The sequence below is a fragment of the Giraffa tippelskirchi genome, chromosome X (genome assembly GCF_054371585.1).
Source record: "Giraffa tippelskirchi isolate mGirTip1 chromosome X, T2T-mGirTip1v1.2.pri, whole genome shotgun sequence".
NCBI lineage: Eukaryota > Metazoa > Chordata > Mammalia > Artiodactyla > Giraffidae > Giraffa > Giraffa tippelskirchi.
The window spans coordinates 4,119,947-4,144,128 of record NC_137289.1 but is presented as its reverse complement, the minus strand read 5'-3'; the positions used below and the strand labels follow the sequence as shown (position 1 = coordinate 4,144,128).

At 41.5% G+C, this 24,182-nt stretch overlaps 1 protein-coding gene across 10 annotated transcripts in view; it reads left to right on the top strand.

Moving 5' to 3' along the window:
• Positions 1–729: 729 nt before the first annotated feature.
• The window catches only part of PASD1 (PAS domain containing repressor 1), a 121,320-nt gene continuing 97,867 nt past the window's right edge, over positions 730–24,182 (top strand). For 4 of the 10 annotated variants that reach the window (XM_081564600.1, XM_081564592.1, XM_081564594.1 and 1 more), the window contains exons 1-2: positions 730–869; positions 5,029–5,251. The gene's annotated coding sequence lies outside the window, so the exon portion shown is untranslated. Of the gene's footprint in view, positions 870–5,028; positions 5,252–5,494; positions 5,560–24,182 lie in introns of those variants that run through there. The other 6 variants (XM_081564595.1, XM_081564588.1, XM_081564599.1 and 3 more) reach the window with 2 other exon arrangements.

Genomic DNA, 24,182 nt, shown 5'->3' with positions numbered 1-24,182 from the left:
ATGAAAGAGGGTCAGAGGGAGAAGCCTTGAGCAAGTGAAGAAAGTGGCCTGACCAGGACAGAGATGGTGCCACTGCAGGAGGCAGCAGACAGGAAGCTGGAAGGGAGGTGGCCTTGAGCCAGTTTGGGGAGGCGAAGATGAACTAACATCTATCAAGTCCAGTACTTGTCAAGCTAAGGGAAGCACCCCCCTTCTCCCCGCCAGCCCCTGCCACTGGTTTGGATGGCTGGAAAGGCCAGAGAAAGATAGGACAGTTAAAGAAGTATTGTCACAGTCCAGGGCAGAGGGCTACCACAGGGGTCCAGGGCAATGACTGGAATGCACTGGAATGGGAGGGGTCTTGTGGCCAGCATATTTATTTCCTTACCTAAGAACTTCCTGAAGAACTGCTTATCTTTTTTTTGTTGTTTTGGCAAAAAAACAAATAAATACAAGCAAATAAAAAAAAAAAAACAAGTAAAACTTGCTTGCTTTTACTTTTTGGCACCTTTATTAAAAAAAAAAAAGAAAGAAAGAAAGAAAAGAAAGAAAGATTGGCCTTGGGAAATTGTGATGGCGACCCATCTTGCTACATGAAGCTCAACTCCCTTGTAACTCCCCCAGATCCCTGACCGCCTTGCAAAGCATGGGCACGCACACACCATGTACCCTTATGAAAGTCTTCTTAGATTCCAGTAACAGGAAAACATGGTGTCCATGGCATAGAGCCAGAGACTCTCTGGTCAACTTGAACCAGAGTGTTCCCTCTTGCAGATGTCCCAGGAACATGTCCTTCTATTCTTTCTTTTGTTTTCTTTTAAGCTAGATTATAAGTTTATTATAAAAGAATATGATCAGAAACAGCCACAGGAGAGAGATGCATGGGACAGGTATGTCGGAAGGGGGACTTTCTTGGTTAAGTTTCTAAGTATTTTTGTTCTTTTTGATGCTATTGTAAATGGAATTGTTTTCTATTATGTCTTCTTAAATCGGGTCTTTTATTGTTATGGAATCTTAGTCTTTATCTCTGGTAGTATTACTTGGTGTGCAGTCTACATCATCTAATATGAATGCAGCCGTTTCATTTTTCCTAAGTAATCATAGGAAATTCTAATGAATTTGCAGGCTATCTAGTTTTTCAGCCTTTAACTTTTAAATGCTCTTCATCTTTGTATTTAAATGTCTTCCCTGTAGAAAAGAGTAGAGGTCAGCCTTGCTTTATTTCTCCAGTCTGACAATTCTTGAGTTGAGGTTTTTAGACTATTTTCATTTAATGTACTTATTGATCTTTCTATTTATCGGGGATTTAGGGAGAGCTTCAGAAGCCCGTTCACCTTCTGTTTCAAAGCAACCTTTTTGTGGGGGCAAAATACATGTTGATATGATAAAGTGGAAGCAGCCTGGCCCGGGTTTGCCATCTGGGCACAGCCGAGCTCTAGCCCTCAGACTTTGCACAGTCCTTCTCACAGGACTCAGTGGGCCTCAGTGTCCTCAGTTAAAAAGTGAGGATCAGGGCCAGACCATCTAGGAAGGCCAGCCTGGATGTGCCGGGGTCACCAAGGCAGGGGCCCCAGCAAGCTCCCTACTCCCACTCGTCCACATCTCCCTTGGGAGTTTCACGAACACTCTGAAGGTGGAGAACATAGGTAATTTCCATGTTCTAAACGGATTCTTCTTGAGTGTAGAGGAAGAACAAAGCATAGGTGCTTAGGCTCTCTGAGAACATATTTCAACATCTTCCTTTCAGTTAATGATCTCCCAGAAGGGATCTTCTTTGTTTTTTCATGGTTCCAATGTCAGAATACATCTCTTCCATAGTTTCTCAAATCAAAATAATTAGTAAAAGTTATAGCAAAGTTATAGATATAAAATAAGATGTATATAATATCCTATTATATATAAGGTCATTTATCTCTCTCTCTCTCTCTCTCTCTCTCTAACAAACAAGATTTTATATATATATATATATTCTAACTGTTGAGACGTGAGGACAGAAAAGCATCCATTACAACTGAGAGGGTATTAGAAGAGGTGAGAATGGGCTTGGACCTTCCTCAATAGCCATGGTGATTGGGAAGCTGACAATATCTAGACAATAGGTATGATGTGACGTGAACATTTAATAGAGGCCATGCTGGCTGCTGGGTGGAGAACAGTTTTGGAGAAGCTGAGAGTGTGGGAATTGAGGATTCTAGTTAAGAGTGCAGGTTAGAGCTGCTGACATGGACTTAAAAGGGGGGGCCAGTTCACACACCTTTTTTGCCTAAGGAGCAATTTTAGTACCAGAAAGTATGACTCTGTTTCTGGAGTTTTTGCCGGGGAGCAACAACAAATGCTCTATAGAAGATGCTTGGCATCTAGAAGCAGATCATGTTTCAGGCACATACTCCTGGCTTAATGGAGAATGTAGTAGGTAGCAACATAGAGGCTGTCCACTTTCTACTTGATAGATAGAACTGAAAAGCATCAGGACATTAAAGGAGGATCCTTCCAGAATTCATCGATAGATTTTTAAAAGTTCAAAATGAATTAAAATAGCACTCCTTAAATTCCTCTCTGTATTTATCATTGATTTTTTTGAAAAGCAAAATAGACCATAATTCATTAAGGTATACCACTATAATATCATACCAGGAAAAATGGGGGGCTTTTAATGGAATCTCCAATCACACACTGATCAGTATATTTCAGATGTAGTTGAAATATTACCACAGTTCCACAAAATGGCCTCTGAGTGAACTGGAGATGGATGAGGGTGTGGGTTTCCTTACAGGCCAGAAGTGACTTGATGTTGGTTGTGTACAAACATGTTATCTTTTCCTTTAAGAGATGTGAAAATGAGATAACTCCTTTGGGGATGAAGCAGACAACCAGAAGTTTGATGGCCACACAGAGATAAAACCTTACGTCACTGGGTTTTTCGTCTTTCAGGGAATTTCTTTGGAGACTTCCATGGAATTTGGGGGCTTGCTATAGAGCCTACTCATGACTGTCCTTTCTTTGCTGAGCAATGTCTAGCTACTTTCCGATATTGGCAGGTCCCCTGTGAGAAAGACCAGACCAAGCACAAGCAGTGAAAGTCCCTCAAATCCTGTACATGCTGTGTTCAGGGGGGAATGGACACTCTCCCTGCTTCTGTGATTCCTGATGGGAATTACAGCCTCACTGATTGGGGCCTCCTTCCTCCTAGACCCAGTGCCAGGCATTCTGCATGCATCATCCTAGCGAATCCTCCCAACTCTATGAGGCAAGGATATACATATATATATATAAAGATTGCTTTAGATGTGGACCATTTTTGAAGTCTTTATTGAATTTTGTTGCAATATTGTTTCTGTGTTATGTTTTGAGGTTTTGGCCCCGAGGCATGTGGGAACTTAGCTCCCTGACCAGGGATCGAACCTGCACCCCCTGCATTGGAAGGCAAAGTCTTAACCCCTGGACCGCCAGGGAAGTCCTGGGGCAGGTATTATTTATTATTGGGCCACGCAGAGAAGGACACCATGGCTTCAGAGGTGCTAATTAACCTCTCTAGGACTGGGCAGGATTTATACTTAAGCCCAAGCTCTCCTGCTCTGTTGCTGCTAATCCCTCTGCTTGGGAGTGGTGGAGTGGGGGAGAGTTATGCCTCGTTTCTGAGGAAGTTATGCTGATGGTTATTAGTATGAATTCATTTAATAATGCCTCTCTTTTGAATGTTGTCTCTGACAACTCAGTACTAATTGCATAATTAAAGTTAATTAACGCTGATGATGTGCTCTACAAATGACAAGCATCACATACATATGCGTGCTGTCATTGCCCCATTGCATGCAGCCTGGCTCTGAAAGAATCCATTTGTTTAAGGATAAAAAGAACATGAAAGTTGGTAAAGATGGGACCTGAGTTTTCTTACCCCATCCCACACTATGCTTTAGGATTTGGGAATTGTTACACAAATGCCTGCCTCACTAAACAGCGTTTTGTTATATCATTTCCTGGTTATTTCACATGTCATGCCATATTGAAGCTTTTCAACTTAAGAATTAGAGTTTGTTTGTAGTGCCTGAAAGGTGTAATATGGTTACAAATCAGAATGGTCTACTTAAAATACACCTCAGGAGGACTCATGCTGTTTTAAACTGAGTTCAGGAGCTTCTTTCTAAACTCCATAAACGTTTAGGATTTTTGTCTTCAATTTTAGTATAGAGAAAGTAATACATCCAAAGACTACCTCGTGGAGTGGGGACCCACAGAGTGGTCCACCTATACCCCTGAGTTTTATTGAGACATGATTCACAAATTTAAAATGCCATTTTAATGCAGTGTTTTGATATGTGTATATATTGTGAAATGATTGAGTGATCCAGTTTTTTTTTTTTTTTTTTTTTTTTGGCAGCACGGTTCTTCTAGTTAGTGAGGGTGGGTGAGGGGTGCTTGTTTCTCGACAGGAACAGGAGGTGGAACCCGAGTTTTGGTGGTGAAAGCACCAACCACTAGACTGCCAGGGAATTCCCTTGAGTGATCCAGTTTTGAAATCAGAAGGATTGCACTGAAGATAGAAAGTTCCAGAGAACTTTGTGTGGCATATCCTCCTTGTCTGAAGGGCAAGGGTCATCCTCCTTATGAATTAAGTTTAATATTAATGGTGTTGGTAAATTCATATTTCCTTTGTTCATCCTGCACTGCGTGCTGGATCTGAATTAAAGTTGGCTTTCCATCTTTTAACACACTGAAGGTCCTTTTCACTTCTCAGAAAATTTGCCAGCTTGGGAAAACATGTAGTGTAAAATCTCTTCCTCAGTGAGGATTGTTCCATTCTGGAATGAGCGGCTGAGGGAGAATGGAGAATTGTCTTCCCTAAAGAATCTTTAGAAACAGGCTTAAGAAAACAGATCATGCAACATAGGGCAACCATGCAAAGCTCTGGTGGGAGTTTCTTCAGGGAAAGGCAGGAAAGGAGGCAGGATTGGGGAGGGTGAAAGAAATCGTGCTGCCATTTGGAGGGATAGTTACATTTTACCTCACGTCAAGACACACTTCCTCAGTTGCTCTCCGTTTGAACTCTAGGGGGTCCTGGCACCACTGAGCATGCCTGCTGAGCAGCCTCATCCTGCACCCCCTTTCAATTGGGATGAGACCTGATCTTGTTCAGTTCCACTTAAAGCCCAGACTGGACTCGGACGACCTCCACCTTCTGCTTCCACGCCTCTCACTGGGCGCTGCTGGCCAAGAGCCCTAGAATCTAAGAAGGGCGGAGGGCCTGACGTGGAAGGAGTTTCCCCGGCGCTAGGTATGTAAGTGGTCCCGGCGTCCCAAAACCTCAGGCTCTTTGGGTGAAAATGCTCTGGACTCCACTTTGCACCCTGGGGGCCTCACTCCCTTGCGGGTTTCATTGTTTCAATAATCTGTCAGAGGCGGCTCTTTAAGTTAAATTTCAGGGCTTTTTTTGTGAGTATTGGGGACTAAGGAGGAGCTTCAAGGCCTTTGCTCCGCCCCCCTCTCATATAAACACCTGCCTCCCAGCCCCCTGCTCACAGTGAATGTGTCTGTGCGCATTTGCAGCGGACTGTGGGAGCGGCATGAACTGCACCCCTGCAGGTAAGGGCTACTCTAAGGGAAAAGAACTTGGGTGGCGGGGAGCCATTTTGCTCCGTACTATGGGACTCTGTTGGCGAGACATCTACCCCTGGTCTTCGTCTTCCTGCACATCCCAGGAGAGAGGGCTGGTTGGAAGGCCAGTGGGAAGCCTTGTATTTGGAGTCCTCCATGAGGTCCCATTGGAGAAGGCAATGGCACCCCACTCCAGTACTCTTGCCTGGGAAACCTCATGGACAGAGGAGCCTGGTAGGCTGCAGTCCATGGGGTCTCGAAGAGTCGGACACGACTGAGTGATTTCACTTTCGCTTTTCACTTTCATGCACTGGAGAAGGACATGGCAACCCACTCCAGTATTCTTGCCTGGAGAATCCCAGGGACGGGGGAGCCTGGTGGGCTGCCGTCTATGGGGTCGCACAGAGTCGGACATGACTGACGTGACTTAGCAGCAGCAGCAGTGAGGTCCCATCACAGGTATCATGGTGGGAAACACTCTGTGCCTCTTCAGAAATTTTGAGAAAGTTTCTGCTGTTGCTGCTGCTAAGTCGCTTCAGTCGTGTCTGACTCTGTGCGACCCCATAGACGGCAGCCCACCAGGCTCCGTCGTCCCTGGGATTCTCCAGGCAAGAACACTGGAGTGGGTTGCCATTTCCTTCTCCAGTGCATGAAAGTGAAAAGTGAAAGTGAAGTCGCTCAGTCATGTCCGACTCTTAGCGACCCCCTGGACTGCAGCCTACCAGGCTCTTACGTCCATGGGATTTTCCAGGCAAGAGTACCGGAGTGGGGTGCCATTGCCTTCTCCCGAGAAAGTTTCTAGCATCAACCTAAATCTAGAAATATTTTTTTTTGAAGTCAGTGAGTGAGGAACAGAGTCAGAGGCTTTCCTGGGCAGGTGGGCTTGGTGGGCCTCCATTAGCACAGTAGACGTGAAATGGAAAGCCAGAGACCAGCTGACTTTAAGAGACAGAGCAGTTGTGTGCTGTGAGTCTGCACATTTTCTGATTTTGAGGGCCATGTTGCAAAGGTAGCTTTTCAAAGGATCCCCATGAGGGTTTTTGTTCATTTTCCGTGTTTTTTTAATATTAAAATTTAAGATATTCTATCATTTAAGTGGTTTTTAAAAATTGAAGTATAGTGGATTTATAACATTGTGTCAGTTTTGTGTGTACAGCATAGTGATTCATTATTTTTGCAGATTATACTCTATTAGAGCTTATTACAAGATAATGGGTGTAATTTCTGTGCTGTGTGGCGCATCCTTGTTGCTTACCTGGTTTATACATGGTAGCTTGCATCTGTTAATCCTATACTCCCTATTTGACTCTCCGCCCTCCCCTTTGGTAACCTCTAGTTTGTTTTCTATATCTGTGAATCTTTTTCTGTTTTTAAAATAAGTTCTTCTGTATCATTTTTTTTAAGATTACACATATAGATGATGCCGTATGTTGTTTGTTTTTCTCTGTCTGATTTACTTCACTTAGTATGATAACATCAAGCTCCAACCATGTTGCTGCAAGTGACATTATTTCATTCTTTTTAAAGGCTGAATGGTATTCCATTATATATATATATACCACATCTTCCTCATGCAATCATCTGTTGATGGACGCTTAGGTTACTTCTATGTCATGGCCGTTTTAAATAGTGCTGCTATGGAAATTGATGTGCAAGTATCATTTCATATTAGTGGGGATTTTTGGTTTTTAGTTTTCGAATGTGCTGGCATAGGGATGTGTGTGTGAGTGTATCAACACTGAGAGCATAGAATGCCTGGCTACAGAAAATTCTTTCTTGTAAAATGGAGTAATACCAACATACAAACTGAAGTCACATCCATATACTTAAAAGCCTGTAGTATATGTGACTGAAGCCTTCATGAATATAAACAAATGTTCCTATAGCAGTAAGTAAATAGGACCACTCCAAAGTAAAAAAAAAAAAAAAAAAAAGCAACAAAAACTTAAGTAAACAACTCAGTTTGAGGGAAATCTTTTATGGTTGGTAGAACAACTTATGTTAAAATGATTTTATTGTCTTTAAATTGATGTTTTTAAAACTGCTCTTTCTTTGAGGAATATAGTCAAATTGGTTAAGAGAGGGGACTCTTGAAAGTTTGAGTTAACTCTTTGTCAAGAAAGAATGGCATTTTCTTGACCTCGTTATGTGGGGCAGGGCACTGGCTTGACTTTTAACTCTTACACGAATTTTTAAAATGGAGTTTTCACTTACTAATGCAACCAGATGGGCTCAATATATAGGTAGAGAAGTTTAATTAGTTATTTTCTCAGTGGTCCCTGACTTTATTATTGGCAAACACATACTGGCTTCGTTCTATAAATTCAAATTCTGCTTGTAAATAGTGATATAGTTTACAATTCTGAAAGTCAAACTACCATGAAGCCATGTGCCAGGAGTTTGAAAATGGGAATATCCAAAAAAAAAAAATTCCCATGAAATGTGATCAAGTCATGAATATTTTAAAACAGGGGTGTCTAGATGCCATCGCAGGCAGGAATGATGTTGGCTGCAGTGGTAGCGGTAACAAGGTTAGTGGCAAGCAAACTGGGGAAGTGTGATTAAAGGTGCCAAGTAATTTGGAGTTTGTAAGCAAGTAGGAGAAGCCAGGATTTGTAACATTTCAAGGAATTTTGCTCTTTCTCAGATAGAAGCAAAACTTGAAAAAGAAGAGAATAGATAAGCTGTGAAATTTGGCAAGGCAGGGAGAGAAAGAGAAGAGATGAAAAGGAGAGGGCAAGGTCTGTATAGTTTGCTTGTGTTTTTCTGGGTGTTGTTCAGCAGTAGATTACTAAGTTCTCTGACTGCAAAACATGAAGAAGGAATTGGAAAGCAAGGATAATTTTCATCATACTCATTAGGGAAATGTTGCATTATTATTTTTCAACCTATTTCTTTAAACAAAACAAAATAAGAGGATCAGTGTTTCACATAGTGACTCACCCCTCAAAAGAGTATGATTTTTTCCTTGTTTTAAATGGCTGGTGAGGAGCCCCAGAGTTCTAATTGCTTGATATTGGGAGAGCAGTGTGAGCAGGCAGGCCAGTGAGTCATCCAGGTGTCTGGATAGGACAGCTGGGGTTATTTTATGTGTAACTGAATTAAAAGAAGAGGCCCTTTGCTTGTATATTTCAGTGGCTCCAAGTGTTCCCTGCAGGGAACCTTGGGCGGTGGGTGAGGCCAGTTGTGGGTGGGAGTGATAGTTCACTTTTCTATTCTTAACTGGTTGTTTTTCCACTAAATGATTCTTTTTGGTCCTTTCCTTGTGAATGTTGCTATTTCTATCAGGAAAATACATTTTTGAACAGTGCTATGAAAGGTTTTGATGTGCAGTGTATCTTCATAGGTAAATGAAATAGCAAAGCAATAAATTTCTCCCCCGTTGCTCTTAATGGAACAAACACTTGCTTTAATCCTACTTATTCTCCCTTATTTTGAAATTAGCTGCATACTTCCAAATCTCATGGTAGAGGGAATTCTCAGGCTGAAAGTCCATCCCAGACAATGAATGGCAAGGCCTCTTAGTAGGTCTTTTCCAAACCAGGGCTGCAGGTGGACAAAGGAGAAAATGTCATTTCCTGAGTAATCACAGATCCCTCCTGCTTTATAAAATTAAGCAATTCTGTTGTCAGCTAGGTAGCCAGTTTATTTTAATTACTCCAGAAGGCTTCCCTGGTGGCTCAGCTGGTAAAGAATCTGTCTGCAATGCAGGAGACCTGGGTTCCATCCCTGGGTTGGGAAGGTCCCCTGGAGAAGGGAACGGCTATCCACTCTGGAGAATTCTGGCCTGGAGAATTCCATGGACTGTAAAGTCCATGGGGTCACAAAGAGTCAGACATGACTGAGTGACTTATAATTAAAAATCATGAAGTGTGATATCTCTGGCTTTGTTCTTGGGCTTCCCCTATAGTTCAGCTGGCAAAGAATCTACCTGCAATGCAGGAGGCCCCGGTTTGATTCCTGGGTTGGGAAGTTCCTCTGGAGAAGGGATAGGCTACCCACTCCAGTATTCTTGGGCTTCCCTGGTGGCTCAGATGGTAAAGAATCCGCTTGCAAGGCAGGAGACCTGGGTTCGATCCCTGGTTTGGGAAGATCCCCTGGACGAGAACATGGCATATGGGTCTTCTCTTGTGGCTCAGACGGTAAAGAATCTGCCTACAATGCGGGAGACCCAGGTCTGATCCCTGGGTCAGGAAGATCCCTTGGGGAAGGTCATGGCTACCCACTCCAGCATTCTTGCCTGGAGAATTCCATGGACAGAGGCACCTGGTGGGCTACAGTCCATGGGGTCGCAAAGAGTTGGACATGACTGAGCGACTAACACTTAGTAAGTTTATATAATAGACATGAACAGTGATCACATTTAGGAATAAATACTGTCAACATAAGTGTTTGCTCTAGAAAACAGTCCAGTTGTGTCTGAAGCACATAGTCTTGTTTTGCTTATTTCTCCAGCTGTTCTAGAAGAAAAGGAAGGATTGAGGCATGGCCACACCAGACCTCCAAAGAGGATCCTTTCATGAAATTCCAGGGAATTGTCGGAAAACACTTGACCCATGACTTTGAAAGTCCTTGGGCCAGTGTGGCCAGGTGAGAGAGGCCTTTGGACTTAGTGATGAGAAGGCCTGGGCACCAACCCCTCATCAGTCATTCAGTGCACAAGGAGATTCCTGCCTCTGAGCCTGGGCCTGGCACTTGTAGGGGGGGTTGGGGGGGGAACTGGACCCTTCCATTGTCCCAGAGTAGACTGAACTGGAAATGAAGACCCAGAGTCCTCGAGGTTTCTGTGGACTCTTAGTGAGTGTGGGATAATGGCTCTGGTGTGGGAAAACAAAGTCACACCTACTTGCTCTAGCTGTAAAAACTACTCTTTCTGTCATGCCCTGGTGACTTATGCTATGTCTGAATGTCCATAGGTTCAAGCCACGTGTGGCAAAGGTTCCCACTGGGTTTGCAAGGTGATGATCTCAAAGCATCAGTCTCTTGAAAAGTGAAAGTCACTCAGTTGTGTCTGACTCTTTGAGACCCCATGGGCTATACATTCCATGGAATTCTCCAGGCCAGAATACTGGAGTAGGTAGCTAGCTTTTCCATTCTCCAGGGGATCTTCCCAACCCAGGGACTGAACCCAGGTCTCCCATGTTGCAGGTGGATTCTTTACCAACTGAGCTATCAGGGAAGCTGAGGAGCCAAATAATTGTCAGGTTTTGTAATAGAGCACATAAACCTCCTTGGAAGTAGGTCTCCTCATTTAGACTCTGCAAGGAAATGTTGCATTTTCCCTTTGCCTTTATCAAGAGCTTAAGAACTCTGTCAGGCTTTTCCAAAACATTACATAAATATTAAATTGACTTACAAATATTGTTTATGAGAAATAGAATATTGTTATTTCTTCATTTTTTAAAAAAAATTTTGACTGCACCCTGCAGCATGTGGGATCTTAGTTCCCCAACCAAGGATCAAACCTGCATTCCCTGCATTGGAAGGAGGAGTCTTAACCACTGGACCTCCCGGGAGGTCCCTGAAAATATTGTTCTTGTTGTTTGATACATTTGGAGTCTGTCCTGACTCAAGTCTAACAAATGTCCCAGGAGGGAAGGGTACTTTGAGGGTTGATGAGTTTTTCTTCTGATTCTATTTCTAATAATTGGGCATACTATATAAGTATGCATACTATATAAGAACAACTCTAGGTTGTTCTTTACTTGTAGAGTGAGCATGACCACTAATAAATGTACTCCATATTTACATATACAAGTGGCACCGCTGAGAGGGCAAGGAGCTAAGTGCAGTCAGCCTTTCATATGCTAATACCTGAGCTCAAGGCACACTAGATATTACTCAATGAAGCTAATATTTAGCTTTGGAAATTAAAGCATAAATCCATGAATTTGATTAGCATTCTTTCTCTTCATTGCTATTTAACCATAATATATGTATGCACACAATGTTCCAAGATTTTTCCTTTTTGTTTTTAATTTTTAGCAATGTATGTTTTACTTACTGCAGTATTTGTTGAATTCGTGAAGGCTGTTGTTTCAGGAGGAAGCCAAGAGGTGTTGAATTCCCGGTGTGTCTTCTTGCTGTTTGTCTCCTTATTAATGTGAACCTTAGACTTTCCATGGAACTGCCCCTCCTTTATGGTATCTGATGCTCTCTAGAATGATTGTACGGGTTTGTGGCATCAGGGCTTTAGCATTATTTTATAGGTGCTCAGAGATGGAAGGTGACTTGCCTAAGGTCACAAAACTACTGCAGAGCTAGGACTGGATTCTAAGCATTCTGACTTCAAGAATGTTTTTGATTTCCACTTTTTTTTTAAACTTTTTATTGAAGTATAGTTGATTGCAATATTATATAGGTTTCAGGTGACAACACAGTGATTCAATATTTTTATTGATTATACTCCATTTAATGTTATAAAATATGGGCTATATTCTCTGTTCTGTATCTTGTAGCTTATTTATTTTATACATAATAATTTGTACCTCTTAATCCCCTACCTCTTTTTGCTCCTCCCTCTTTCCTCTCCCCACTGGTAACCACTAGTTTGTCCTCTGTATCAGTGAGTCTGTTTCTGTTTTGTTACATTTGTTCACTTGTGTTTTTTAGATTCCACATATAAGTGAGATCATAGAGTATTTGTCTTTCTCTGTCTGACTGGTGTCACTAAGCATAATACCCTCCAGGTGCAGGAGTGAGCAGGCCTTTGTGCACACTCTTCATGAGCAGAGTCTAGGTTTCCTGCAGCCCACTTGTAAGTCCCACTGATTTTCAAACCAGCTAAGAGGTCTTCGAACAGCTCACTCCCCAGGGAGGGTCTCTGAGTGCCCAATGTCCCCCTCTTCTCCCATGTCTCCTCCTAAGGGAACGGGTCCCAACCCGCTCGCTTCTTTTCCCTTCTTACCTGACTTCTTATGGATATGTATGGCTTTAGTCGTAGAAGAGTCTTTCTGCCAGTGTTCTGTTTGTTTCATTGAGGATGGCTCTGCATGTAGATGTCACCTTGTTGTGTTTGTGAAGGGAAGTGAGCTCCACATCCTCCTACTCCACCATCTTGATGGCTTGTCTGATTTCCACTAATTTTGTGATCTTATTAAGCCACTTGGGGGCTTCCGTGATAGCTGAGTTGGTAAAGAATCCGCCTGCAATGCAGGAGACTCCGGTTCGATTCCTGGGTCAGAAAGATTCACTGGAGAAGGGATAGGCTACCCATTCCAGTATTCTTGGGCTTCCCTTGTGGCTCAGCTGGTAAAGAATCCGCCTGCAACATGGGAGACCTGGGTTCAGTCCTTGTGTTGGGAAGATCCCCTGGAGAAGGGAAAGGCTACCCACTCCAGTATTCTGGCCTGGAGAATTCCGCATGGACTGTATAGTCCATGGGGTCGCAAAGAGTCAGACACGACTGAGCATCTTTCACTTTCACTAAGCCACTTGAGCAGCAATTTTTAAAGTGTGGACTAAAGCATTTTTTTGTTGTTGTTTTTTGGCTTGCTATACTCTATCTAACTAAAGTCAAGTGGGCCTTAGAAAGCATCACTACGAACAAAGCTAGTGGAGGTGATGGAATTCCAGTTGAGCTATTTCAAATCCTCAAAGGTGATGCTGTGAAAGTGCTGCACTCAATATGCCAGCAAATTTGGAAAACTCAGCAGTGGCCACAGGACTGGAAGAGGTCAGTCTTCGTTCTAATCCCAAAGAAAGGCAATGCCAAAGAATGCTCAAACTACCGCACAATTGCCCTCATCTCACACGCTAGTAAAGTAATGCTCAAAATTCTCCAAGCCAGGCTTCAGCAATACGTGAACCGTGAACTTCCAGATGTTCAAGCTGGTTTTAGAAAAGGCAGAGGAACCAGAGATCAAATTGCCAATATCTGCTGGATCATCGAAAAAGCAAGAGAGTTCCAGAAAAACATCTATTTCTGCTTTACTGACTATGCCAAAGCCTTTGACTGTGTGGATCACAATAAACTGTGGAAAATTCTGAAAGAGATGGGAATACCAGACCATCTGACCTGCCTCTTGAGAAACCTGTATGCAAGTCAGGAAGCAACAGTTAGAACTGGACATGGAACAACAGACTGGCTCCAAATAGGAAAAGGAGTACGGCAAGGCTGTATATTGTCACCCTGCTTATTTAACTTATATGCAGAGTACATCATGAGAAACTCTGGGCTGGAAGAAACACAAGCTGGAATCAAGATTTCCGGGAGAAATATCAATAACCTCAGATATGCGGATGACACCACCCTTATGGCAGAAAGTGAAGAAGAACTAAAGAGCCTCTTGATGAAAGTGAAAGAAGAGAGTGAAAAAGTTGGCTTAAAGCTCAGCATTCAGAAAACTAAGATCATAGCATCTGGTCCCATCACTTCATGGGAAATAGATGGGGAACCAGTGTCAGACTTTATTTTTTTGGGCTCCAAAATCACTGCTGATGGTGATTGCAGCCATGAAATTAAAAGACGCTTACTCCTTGGAAGGAAGGTTATGGCCAACCTAGATAGCATATTGAAAAGCAGAGACATTACTTTGCCAACAAAGGTCCGTCTAGTCAAGCCTATGGTTTTTCTAGTGGTCATATATGGATGTGAGAGTTGGACGGTGAAGAAAGCTGAGCACCACAGAATTGATGCTTTTGAAGTGTGGTGTTGGAGAAGACTCTTGAGAGTCCCTTGGACTGCAAGGAGATCCAATCAATCCATCCTAGAAGAGATCAATCCTGGGTGTTCATTGGAAGGACTGATGTTGAAGCTGAAATTCCAATACTTTGGCCACCTCATGCGAAGAGTTGACTCATTGGAAAAGACCCTAATGCTGGGTAGGATTGGGGGCAGGAGGAGAAGGGGATGACAGAGGATGAGATGGTTGGATGGTATCACCAACTCAATGGACATGGGTTTGGGTAGGCTCCAGGAGTTGGTGATGGACAGGGAGGCCTGGCGTGCTGCGATTCATGGGGTCGCAAAGAGTCGGACACGACTGAGCGACTGAACTGAACTGAACTGATACTCTAACTTCAGATCTCCCATTTGGGAAAATGAACTTGTAAGTCAGTTGTTTCTTCATAGAAAGCAATACATATATCCCTTAGTCTGGGCATAAGTTGTGGAAAGCTTCATTTTCCTTCTTAGGCTGGGTCAAGACCAGTTTGAAACATTCCTGGGTACCATGCAGACTGAGCTTACTTAAATCTGTCTATTGTTTGCCTTCTATAGCATCAGCTGTGTCTGCCGATCTTCTCAGGATACTTAGGTGCGAGCTCTGTTGTATGGCAAGGACCACACAGTGCTTGGAAATAAGAACACTTGAAAGTCACAGGCAGGAGTTGCCTGGGAAACTGAAGGGTCTGTCTTCACAAAAGGATTGTACTTTGAGGTGAAATTCACAAACAAAGTCAATCAACATGAAGACTCTGGAAACTTTCAGTGCGAGCTGTTTCATTTTTCTGTGCATTCCACAAGAAGCAAGTGGGAACCTTTTATGTAAAGTTCCAGAAGGTATTTGAAGTGTATTGAGCAGGGAGGATATTGCAGCTGTCAGCCAAGGAATTCCTTGAGCATCCCTTTCATGTGGCCATGTCTCAACCATCGGCACCAAGAAAAGGATTGTCCAAGAGTGGAGTTGGGAGGAGGATGTCTGGCATGGGCACAGCTGAGAGTCAGCAACAATGAAGGAGATCATTTTAAGTGAGGAGGTATACAGTTTTTCATTCAGGAAATGGAAGGTTTCTTTGGCCCCTCTTTCTAATTTGAGAACTGTTTAGCTAATAAAGAATGAATTTACTAAAGTGGTATGTATTTTTAAATTTTTCACTGGAAAAGGAAATGGCAACCCACTCCAGTATTCTTGCCTGGGAAATCCCATGGATAAAGGAGCCTGGTTGGCTACAGTCCATGGGGTTGCAAAAATGTCGGACATGACTGAGCCACTTTCACTAAAATGTAAATAGCAGTTTGAAGTATTTATTTTAGTAATCTTACTAAAAATCAAAATGTTGTTTGTCCTTAGCAATTTTATTTAAATATCATAAAAATAGCCAAATAAATTCCTCATTGAGCGACATAAACAGTCATACTCTGTCATCTCTTAATTTCTCAAAATCATGGTACAGCTAAGTGGCAAAATTATAGAACATTAACATTCTCATAACCAATTGATAGTTCACCCCAGAAGGTTGTATTTCTAAAAAAAATGGCACCGTAGTTAATAAAAAAAGATTTTAAGACAATGAGAATGATCTGCCAAAGAGAAATTAATAAACATATAATAGAATAAAGAGTCAGTTTTAAAAACTAAAAAAATATAAAGTGATTAGAGAAAACATAATAGCAGATAAAAAGAGGAATAAAGTAAATATTTTTCTTTTCTGGGTTATGAAAAATTGTTTAATAATATTCTTATTCAGTTGTTGCATTTTCCTTCCAAAATCAACATATGTCAACAAACATATGCCATTTTTTTAAGGATACTTTTGAATTGTAGTTAAACAGTATTCCTTCTAAGTTGAGCAACTATTCTAAGTTCTGAAAATCAAAAATAAAAAATGTTTTGAACAACTAAACATTTCCAAAAGTAAAACCTAAGATACTTATTTGGAATAGATTATGTTTTGATGTAATAAAAATACATGTATGATTTTTTAAATCTTTTGTGTGATAGTGAAATAGTGAAAGTCACTCAGTCGTGTCCGACTCTTTGCAACCCCATGGACTATACAATCCATGGAATTCTCCAGGCCAGAATACTGGAGTGGGTAGCCTGTCCATTCTCCAGGGGATCTTCCCAACCCAGAGATTGAACTCAGGTCTCCCACATTGCAGGCGGATTCTTTACCAGCTGAGCCACAGAGGAAGCATAATTCATATATTGATCTTAAATTATTTTTGTTGCATATGGGTTTTCATTAGTGAATATGACCCCCTTTAAAAAAATGTTCAGCAGCTTCTGGGAGACAATTTCGCTCCTTTTTTGGATAAGGCAGCCTAGTATACACAAAAGAATGGACTAGGATTCAGGAAAACTGGGGATTGGGCTGTGGAATTACCTTAAGGCAAGGGAATTAAAATAAGTTAGGAGAAACCACTATACTTCGAAAGGGCTTATTATTCCTTTTTTTTTGTTTGTTTGTTTAATTTATTTATTTTAGTTGGGGGCTAATTACTTTACAATATTGTAGTGGTTTTTGCCATACATTGACATGAATCAGCCATGGGTTTACATGTGTTCCCCATCCTGAACCCCCCTCCCACCTCCCTCCCCACCCTATCCCTCTGGGTCATCCCATTGCCCCAGCCTTGAGCATTTGTCTCATGCATCGAACCTGGAATGGTGTTCTGTTTCACATATGATAATATACATGTTTCAATGCTATTCTCTCAGAACGTCCCACCCTCACCTTCTCCCTCAGAGTCCATAAGACTATTCTATACATCGGTGTCTCTTATTCTGTCTCACATATAGGGTTATCGTTACCATCATTCAAATTCCATATATATGCATTAGTATACTGTATTGGTGTTTTTCTTTCTGGCTTACTTCACTCTGCATAATGGGCTCCAGTTTCATTCATCTCAATAGAACTGATTCAAATGTATTCTTTTTAATGGCTGAGTAATATTCCATTGTGTATATGTACCTCAGTTTCCTTATCCATTGGTCTGCTGATGGACATCTAGGTTGCTTCCATGCCCTGGCTATTATACACAGTGCTGCGATGAACATTGGGGTACACGTGTCTCTTTCAATTCTGGTTTCCTCGGTGTATATGCCCAGCAGTGGGATTGCTGGGTCATATGGCAGTTCTATTCCAAGTTTTTTTAAGGAATCTCCACACTGTTCTCCATAGTGGCTGTACTAGTTTGCATTCCCACCGACAGTGTAAGAGGGTTCTCTTTTCTCCACACCCTTTCCAGCATTTATTGCTTGTAGACTTTTGGATAGCAGCCATTCTGATTGGCATGAGATGGTACCTGATTGTGGTTTTGATTTGCATTTCTCTAATAAGTGCCGGAGAAGGCAATGGCACCCCACTCCAGTACTCTTGCCTGGAAAATCCCATGGATGGAGGAGCCTGACAGGCTGCAGTCCATGGGGTCGCTAAGAGTTGGACACGACTGAGCGACTTCACTTTCACTTTTCACTTTCATGCATTGAAGAAGGAAATGGCAACCCACTCCAGTGTTCTTGTCCGGAGAATCCCAGGGACGGGGGAGCCTGATGGGCTGTCGTCTATGGGGTCGCACAGAGTCGGACACGACTGAAGCGACTTAGCAGCAATAATGAGTGATATTGCGCATATTTTTGTGTGTTTGTTAGCCATCTGTATGTCTTCTTTGGAGGAATGTCTGTTTAGTTCTTTGGCCCATTTTTTGATTGGGTCGTTTATTTTTCTGGAATTGAGCTGCAGGAGTTGCTTGTATATTTTTGAGATTAATGTTTGTCCGTTGCTTCGTTTGCTATTAGTTTCTCCCATTCTGAAGGCTGTCTTTTCACTTTGCTTATAGTTTCCTTTGTTGTACAAAAGCTTTTAATTTTAATTAGGTCCCATTTGTTCATTTTTGCTTTTATTTCCAATATTCTGGGAGGTAGGTCATAGAGGATCCTGCTGTGATTTATGTCGGAGAGTGTTTTGCCTATGTTTTCCTCTAGGAATTTTATAGTTTCTGGTCTTACTTTTAGATCTTTAATCCATTTTGAGTTTATTTTTGTGTATGGTGCTAGAAACTGTTCTAGTTTCATTCTTTTACAAGTGGTTGACCAGTTTTCCCAGCACCACTCGTTAAAGAGATTGTCTTTTCTCCATTGTATATTCCTGCTTCCTTTGTTGAAGATAAGGTGTCCATAGGTGCATGGATTTATCGCTTGGCTTTCTATTTTGTTCCGTTGATCTATATTTCTGTCCTTGCACCAGTACCATACTGTCTTGATGACTGTGGCTTTGTAGTAGAGCCTGAAGTCAGGCAGGTTGATTGCTCCAGTTCCATTCTTCTTTCTCAAGATTGCTTTGGCTATTCGAGGTTTTTTATATTTCCATACAAATTGTGAAATTATGTGTTCTAGTTCTGTGAAAAATACCATTGGCAGCTTGATGGGGATTGCATTGAATCTATAGATTGCTTTGGGTAGTATACTCATTTTCACTATATTAATTCTTCCAAACCATGAACATGGTATATTTCTCCATCTGTTGGTGTCCTCTTTGATTTCTTTCATCAGTGTTTTATAGTTTTCTATATATAAGTCTTTTGTTTCTTTGGGTAGATATATTCCTAAGTATTTTATTCTTTTCATTGCAATGGTGAATGGTATTGTTTCTTTAATTTCTCTTTCTGTTTTCTCATTGCTAGTGTATAGTAATGCAAGGGATTTCTGTGTGTTAATTTTATATCATGCAACTTTACTATATTCATTGATTAGCTCTAGTAATTTTCTGGTAGAATCTTTAGGGTTTTCTATGTAGAGGATCATGTCATCTGCAAACAGTGAGAGTTTTACTTCTTCTTTTCCAATCTGGATTCCTTTTATTTCTTTTTCTGCTCTGATTGCTGTGGCCAAAACTTCCAAAACTATGTTGAATAGTAGTGGTGAGAGTGGACACACTTGTCTTGTTCCTGACATTTGGGGAAATGCTTCCAATTTTTCACCATTGAGGATATTGTTTGCTGTGGGTTTGTCATATATAGCTTTTATTATGTTGAGGTATGTTCCTTCTATTCCTGCTTTCTGGAGGGTTTTTATCATAAATGGATGTTGAATTTTGTCAAAGGCTTTTTCTGCATCTATTGAGATAATCATATGGTTTTTATCTTTCAATTTGTTAATGTGGTGTATTACGTTGATTGATTTGCGGATATTAAAGAATCCTTGCATTCCTGGGATAAAGCCCACTTGGTCATGATGTATGATCTTTTTAATGTGTTGTTGGATTCTGTTTGCTAGAATTTTATTAAAGATTTTTGCATCTATGTTCATCAGTGATATTGGCCTGTAGTTTTCTTTTTTTGTGGCATCTTTGTCTGGTTTTGGAATTAGGGTGATGGTGGCCTCATAAAATGAGTTTGGAAGTTTACCTTCTGCAATTTTCTGGAAGAGTTTGAGGAAGATAGGTGTTAGGTCTTCTCTAAATTTTTGGTAGAATTCAGCTGTGAGGCCATCTGGTCCTGGGCTTTTGTTTGCTGGAAGATTTCTGATTACAGTTCGATTTCCGTGCTTGTGATGGGTCTGTTAAGATCTTCTATTTCTTCCTGGTTCAGTTTTGGAAAGTTATATTTTTCTAAGAATTTGTCCATTTCTTCCAAGTTGTCCATTTTATTGGCATATAGCTGTTGGTAGTAGTCTCTTATGATCCTTTGCATTTCTGTGGAGTCTGTTGTGATCTCTCCATTTTCATTTCTAATTTTGTTGATCTGATTCTTCTCCCTTTGTTTCTTGATGAGTCTGGGTATTGGTTTGTCAATTTTCTTTATCTTTTTGAAAAACCAGCTTTTAGTTTTGTTGATTTTTGCTATGGTCTTTTTTGTTTCTTTTGCATTTATTTCTGCCCTAACTTTAAAGATTTCTTTCCTTCTACTAACCCTGGGGTTCTTCATTTCTTCCTTCTCTAGATGCTTTAGGTGCAGAGTTAGGTTATTTATTTGACTTTTTCTTGTTTCCTGAGGTATTGCCTGTATTGCTATGAAGCTTCCCCATAGCACTGCTTTTACAGTGTCCCATAGGTTTTGGGTTGTTGTGTTTTCATTTTCATTCGTTTCTATGCATATTTTGATTTCTTTTTTATTTCTTCTGTGATTTGTTGGTTATTCAGAAGCGTGTTGTTTAGCCTCCATATGTTGGAATTTTTAATAGTTTTTTTCCTGTAATTGAGGTCTAGTCTTACTGCATTGTGGTCAGAGAAGATGTTTGGGGTGATTTCAATGTTTTTTAATTTACCAAGGCTAGATTTATGGCCCAGGATGTGATCTATCCTGGAGAAGGTTCCGTGTGCACTTTAGAAAAAGGTGAAATTGATTGTTTTGGGGTGAAGTGTCCTGTAAATATCAATTAAATCTAACTGGTCTATTGCATCGTTTAAAGTTTGTGTTTCCTTGTTTGTTTTCTGTTTAGTTGATCTATCCATAGGTGTGAGTGAGGTATTAAAGTCTCCCACTATTATTGTGTTATTGTTAATTTCCCCTTTCATACTTGTTAGCATTTGCCTTACATATTGTAGTGCTCCTATGTTGGGTGCATATATATTTATAATTGTTATATCTTCTTCTTGGGTTGATCCTTTGATCATTATGTAGTGTCCTTTGTCTCTTTTCACAGCCTTTATTTTAAAGTCTGTTTTATCTGAAATGAGTATTGCGACTCCTACTTTCTTTTGGTCTCCGTTTGCATGAAATATCTTTTTCCAGCCCTTCACTTTCAGTCTGTATGTGTCCCTTGTTTTGAGGTGGGTCCCTTGTAGACAGCTTATACAGGGGTCTTGTTTTTGTATCCATTCAGCCAGTCTTTGTGTTTTGGTTGGGGCATTCAACCCATTTACATTTAAGGTAATTATTGATAAGTATGATCCCATTGCCATTTACTTTGTTGTTTCGGGTTCAAGCTTATACCCCCTTTCTGTGTTTCCTGTCTAGAGAAGATCCTTTAGCATTTGTTGGAGAGCTGGTTTGGTGGTGCTGAATTCCCTCAGCTTTTTCTTGTCTGGAAAGCTTTTGAATTTTCCTTCATATCTGAATGAGATCCTTGCTGGGTACAGTAATCTGGGTTGTAGGTTATTCTCTGTCATTACTTTAAGTATGCCCTGCCATTCCCTTCTAGCCTGAAGAGTTTCTATTGAAAGATCAGCTGTTATCCGTATGGGAATCCCCTTGTGTGTTATTTGTTGTCTTTCCCTTGCTGCTTTTAATATTTGTTCTTTGTGTTTGATTTTTGTTAATTTGATTAATATGTGTCTTGGGGTGTTTCGCCTTGGATTTATCCTGTTTGGGACTCTCTGGGTTTCTCAGACTTGGTTGACTATTTTCTTCCCCATTTTAGGGAAATTTTCAACTATTATCTCCTCGAGTATTTTTTCATGGCCTTTCCTTTTGTCTTCTTCTGGGACTCCTATGATTCGAATGTTGTTGCGTTTCATATTGTCCCAGAGGTCCCCTGAGGTTTCCCTCATTCCTTTTGATTCTTTTTTCTTTTTTCCTCTCTGCCTCATTTATTTCCATCATTCTATCTTCTATCTTACTTATCTTATCTTCTGCCTCCGTTATTCTACTGTTGGTTCCCTCCAGAGTGTTTTTGATCTCATTTATTTCATTATTCATTATATATTGACTCTTTTTTATTTCTTCTAGGTCCTTGTTAAACATTTCTTGCATCTTCTCAATCCTTCTTTCCAGGCTATTTATCTGTAACTCCATTTTGTTTTCAAGATTTTGGATCAGTTTTATTATCATTATTCTAAATTCTTTTTCAGACAGATTTCCTATCTCCTCCTCTTTTGTTTGATTTTGTGGGTATTTATCATTTTCCTTTACTTGCTGAGTATTTCTCTGCCTTTTCATCTTGTTTTGATTGCTGTGTTTGGCGTGGCCTTTCTGTATTCTGGTAGTTTGAAGTTCCTCTTTATTGTGAAGGTTCCTCCCTGTGGATGGGGTTGAATGACTGGCTTGTCAAGGTTTCCTGGTTGGGGAAGCTTGCGTTGGTGTTCTGGTGGGTGGAGCTGGATTTCTTTTCTCTGGAGTGCAATGGAGTGTCCATTAGTGAGTTTTGAGAAGTCTGTGGGTTTGGTGTGACTTTGGGCAGCCTGTATATTGATGCTCAGGCCTATGTTCCTGTGTTGCTGGAGAGTTAGCGTGGTATATCTTGCTCTGGAACGTATTGGCTCTTGGGTGGAGCTTGGTTTCAATGTATGTATGGAGGCTTTTGGATGATCTCTTATTAATTAATGTTTCTTGGAGTCAGGAGTTCTCTGGTGTTCTCAGGTTTTGGGCTTACGCCTCCTTCATCTGTTTTTCAGTCTTATTCTTGCAGTAGCCCCAAGACTTCTCCATCAGTGCTGCTACTGCTAAGTCGCATCAGTTGGGTCCAACTCTGTGCGACCCCATAGACGGCAGCCCACCAGGCTCCTCTGTCCCTGGGATTCTCCAGGCAAGAATACTGGAGTGGGTTGCCATTTCCTCCTCCAGTGCGTGAAAGTGAAAAGTGAAAGTGAAGTCGCTCAGTCATGTCTGACTCTTCGCGATCCCATGGGCTGCAGCCTACCAGGCTCCTCCGTCCATGGAGTTTCCCAGGCAAGAGTACTGGAGTGGGGTAGTAGTCATCTAGTCAGACCATAATACAATAAGATAGCAAATAAAATCAATGTAAAGACTAGGCTTAGCCAATAACATCAGCATGCAAGCTTCGAGTCAGCCAATCAGTGCAAAGTACAGGCCAGAAGTCATCCAATCAGAGCAAACTACTGGATAGGAGTTAGCCAATCAGAGCATAATACAGGCTAGGATTCAGCCAATTAGGACAAATAAGAGGCTTGAGGTCAGTCAATTAGCTAAATGTCATGCTCAGATTCGGCCAATTAGGGTAAAGATCAGGGTCAGATTCAGCCAATCAGGCCCAAGACTTGGCTAGGAGTCAGCCAATCAGAGCAAATAATGCACTTGGAATTAGCCAATCAGAGCAACATACTGGCCAGGAGTCAGGCGATCTCAGCACACTATGGGCTCGTATTCAGCCAATTATAGCAGTGAACAGACTAAGTAGTAACCAATCAGAGCATAGTATAGGCCAGTACTCTGATAATCAGAGCAATACAGGCCAGGAGTCAGCCAATCAGAGAAAGTAGGGGATAGGAGGCAGCCAATCAAGGCAATGTACAAGCTTGAGTCAGCCAATCAGAGTAAGGCACAGTCTGCTGCTGCTGCTAAGTCACTTCAGTCGTGTCAGACTCTGTGCTGCCCCATAGATGGCAGCCCACCAGGATCCCCCGTCCCTGGGATTCTCCAGGCAAGAACACTGGAGTGGGTTGCCATTTCCTTCTCCAATGCGTGAAAGTGAAAAGTGAAAGTGAAGTCGCTCAGTCGTGTCCAACTCTTATCGACCCCATGGACTGCAGCCTACCAGGCTCCTCTGTACATGGGATTTTCCAGGCAAGAGTACTGGAGTAGGGTGCCATTGCCTTCTCTGAAGGCACCGTCTAGGAGTAAGCAAATCAGAACAATGCACCATCCAGAGTCAGAGCAGTTTGCAATTTCAAGTCAGCCAATCAGTGCAGGGAAATGCTAAGTGTCTTTAATAGAGCAATATGCATGATAGGAGTTAGCCACTCAGAGCAATGCATAGGTTGGGAGTCAGCCAATAAGAGCAATATAAAAGTTAGGAGTCAGTTGATAAGGGCAAATTACGGGCTACTGTCAGCCAATCAGAGTAAGGTCCTGGCTAGTAGTCAGCCAATCAGCTCAGAGTACAGGCTAGAGGTCTGCCAATCAGAGTAATGTATAGGCTTTGAGTCAGCCAATCAGGGCAACGTACATACAAGCTAGAATCAGCCAAACATAGTAACGTACAGTTTATGTGTCAGCCAGTCAACAAGAGGTGCAGCCTAAAAGTCAGCCAATCAGAGCAAAGTAC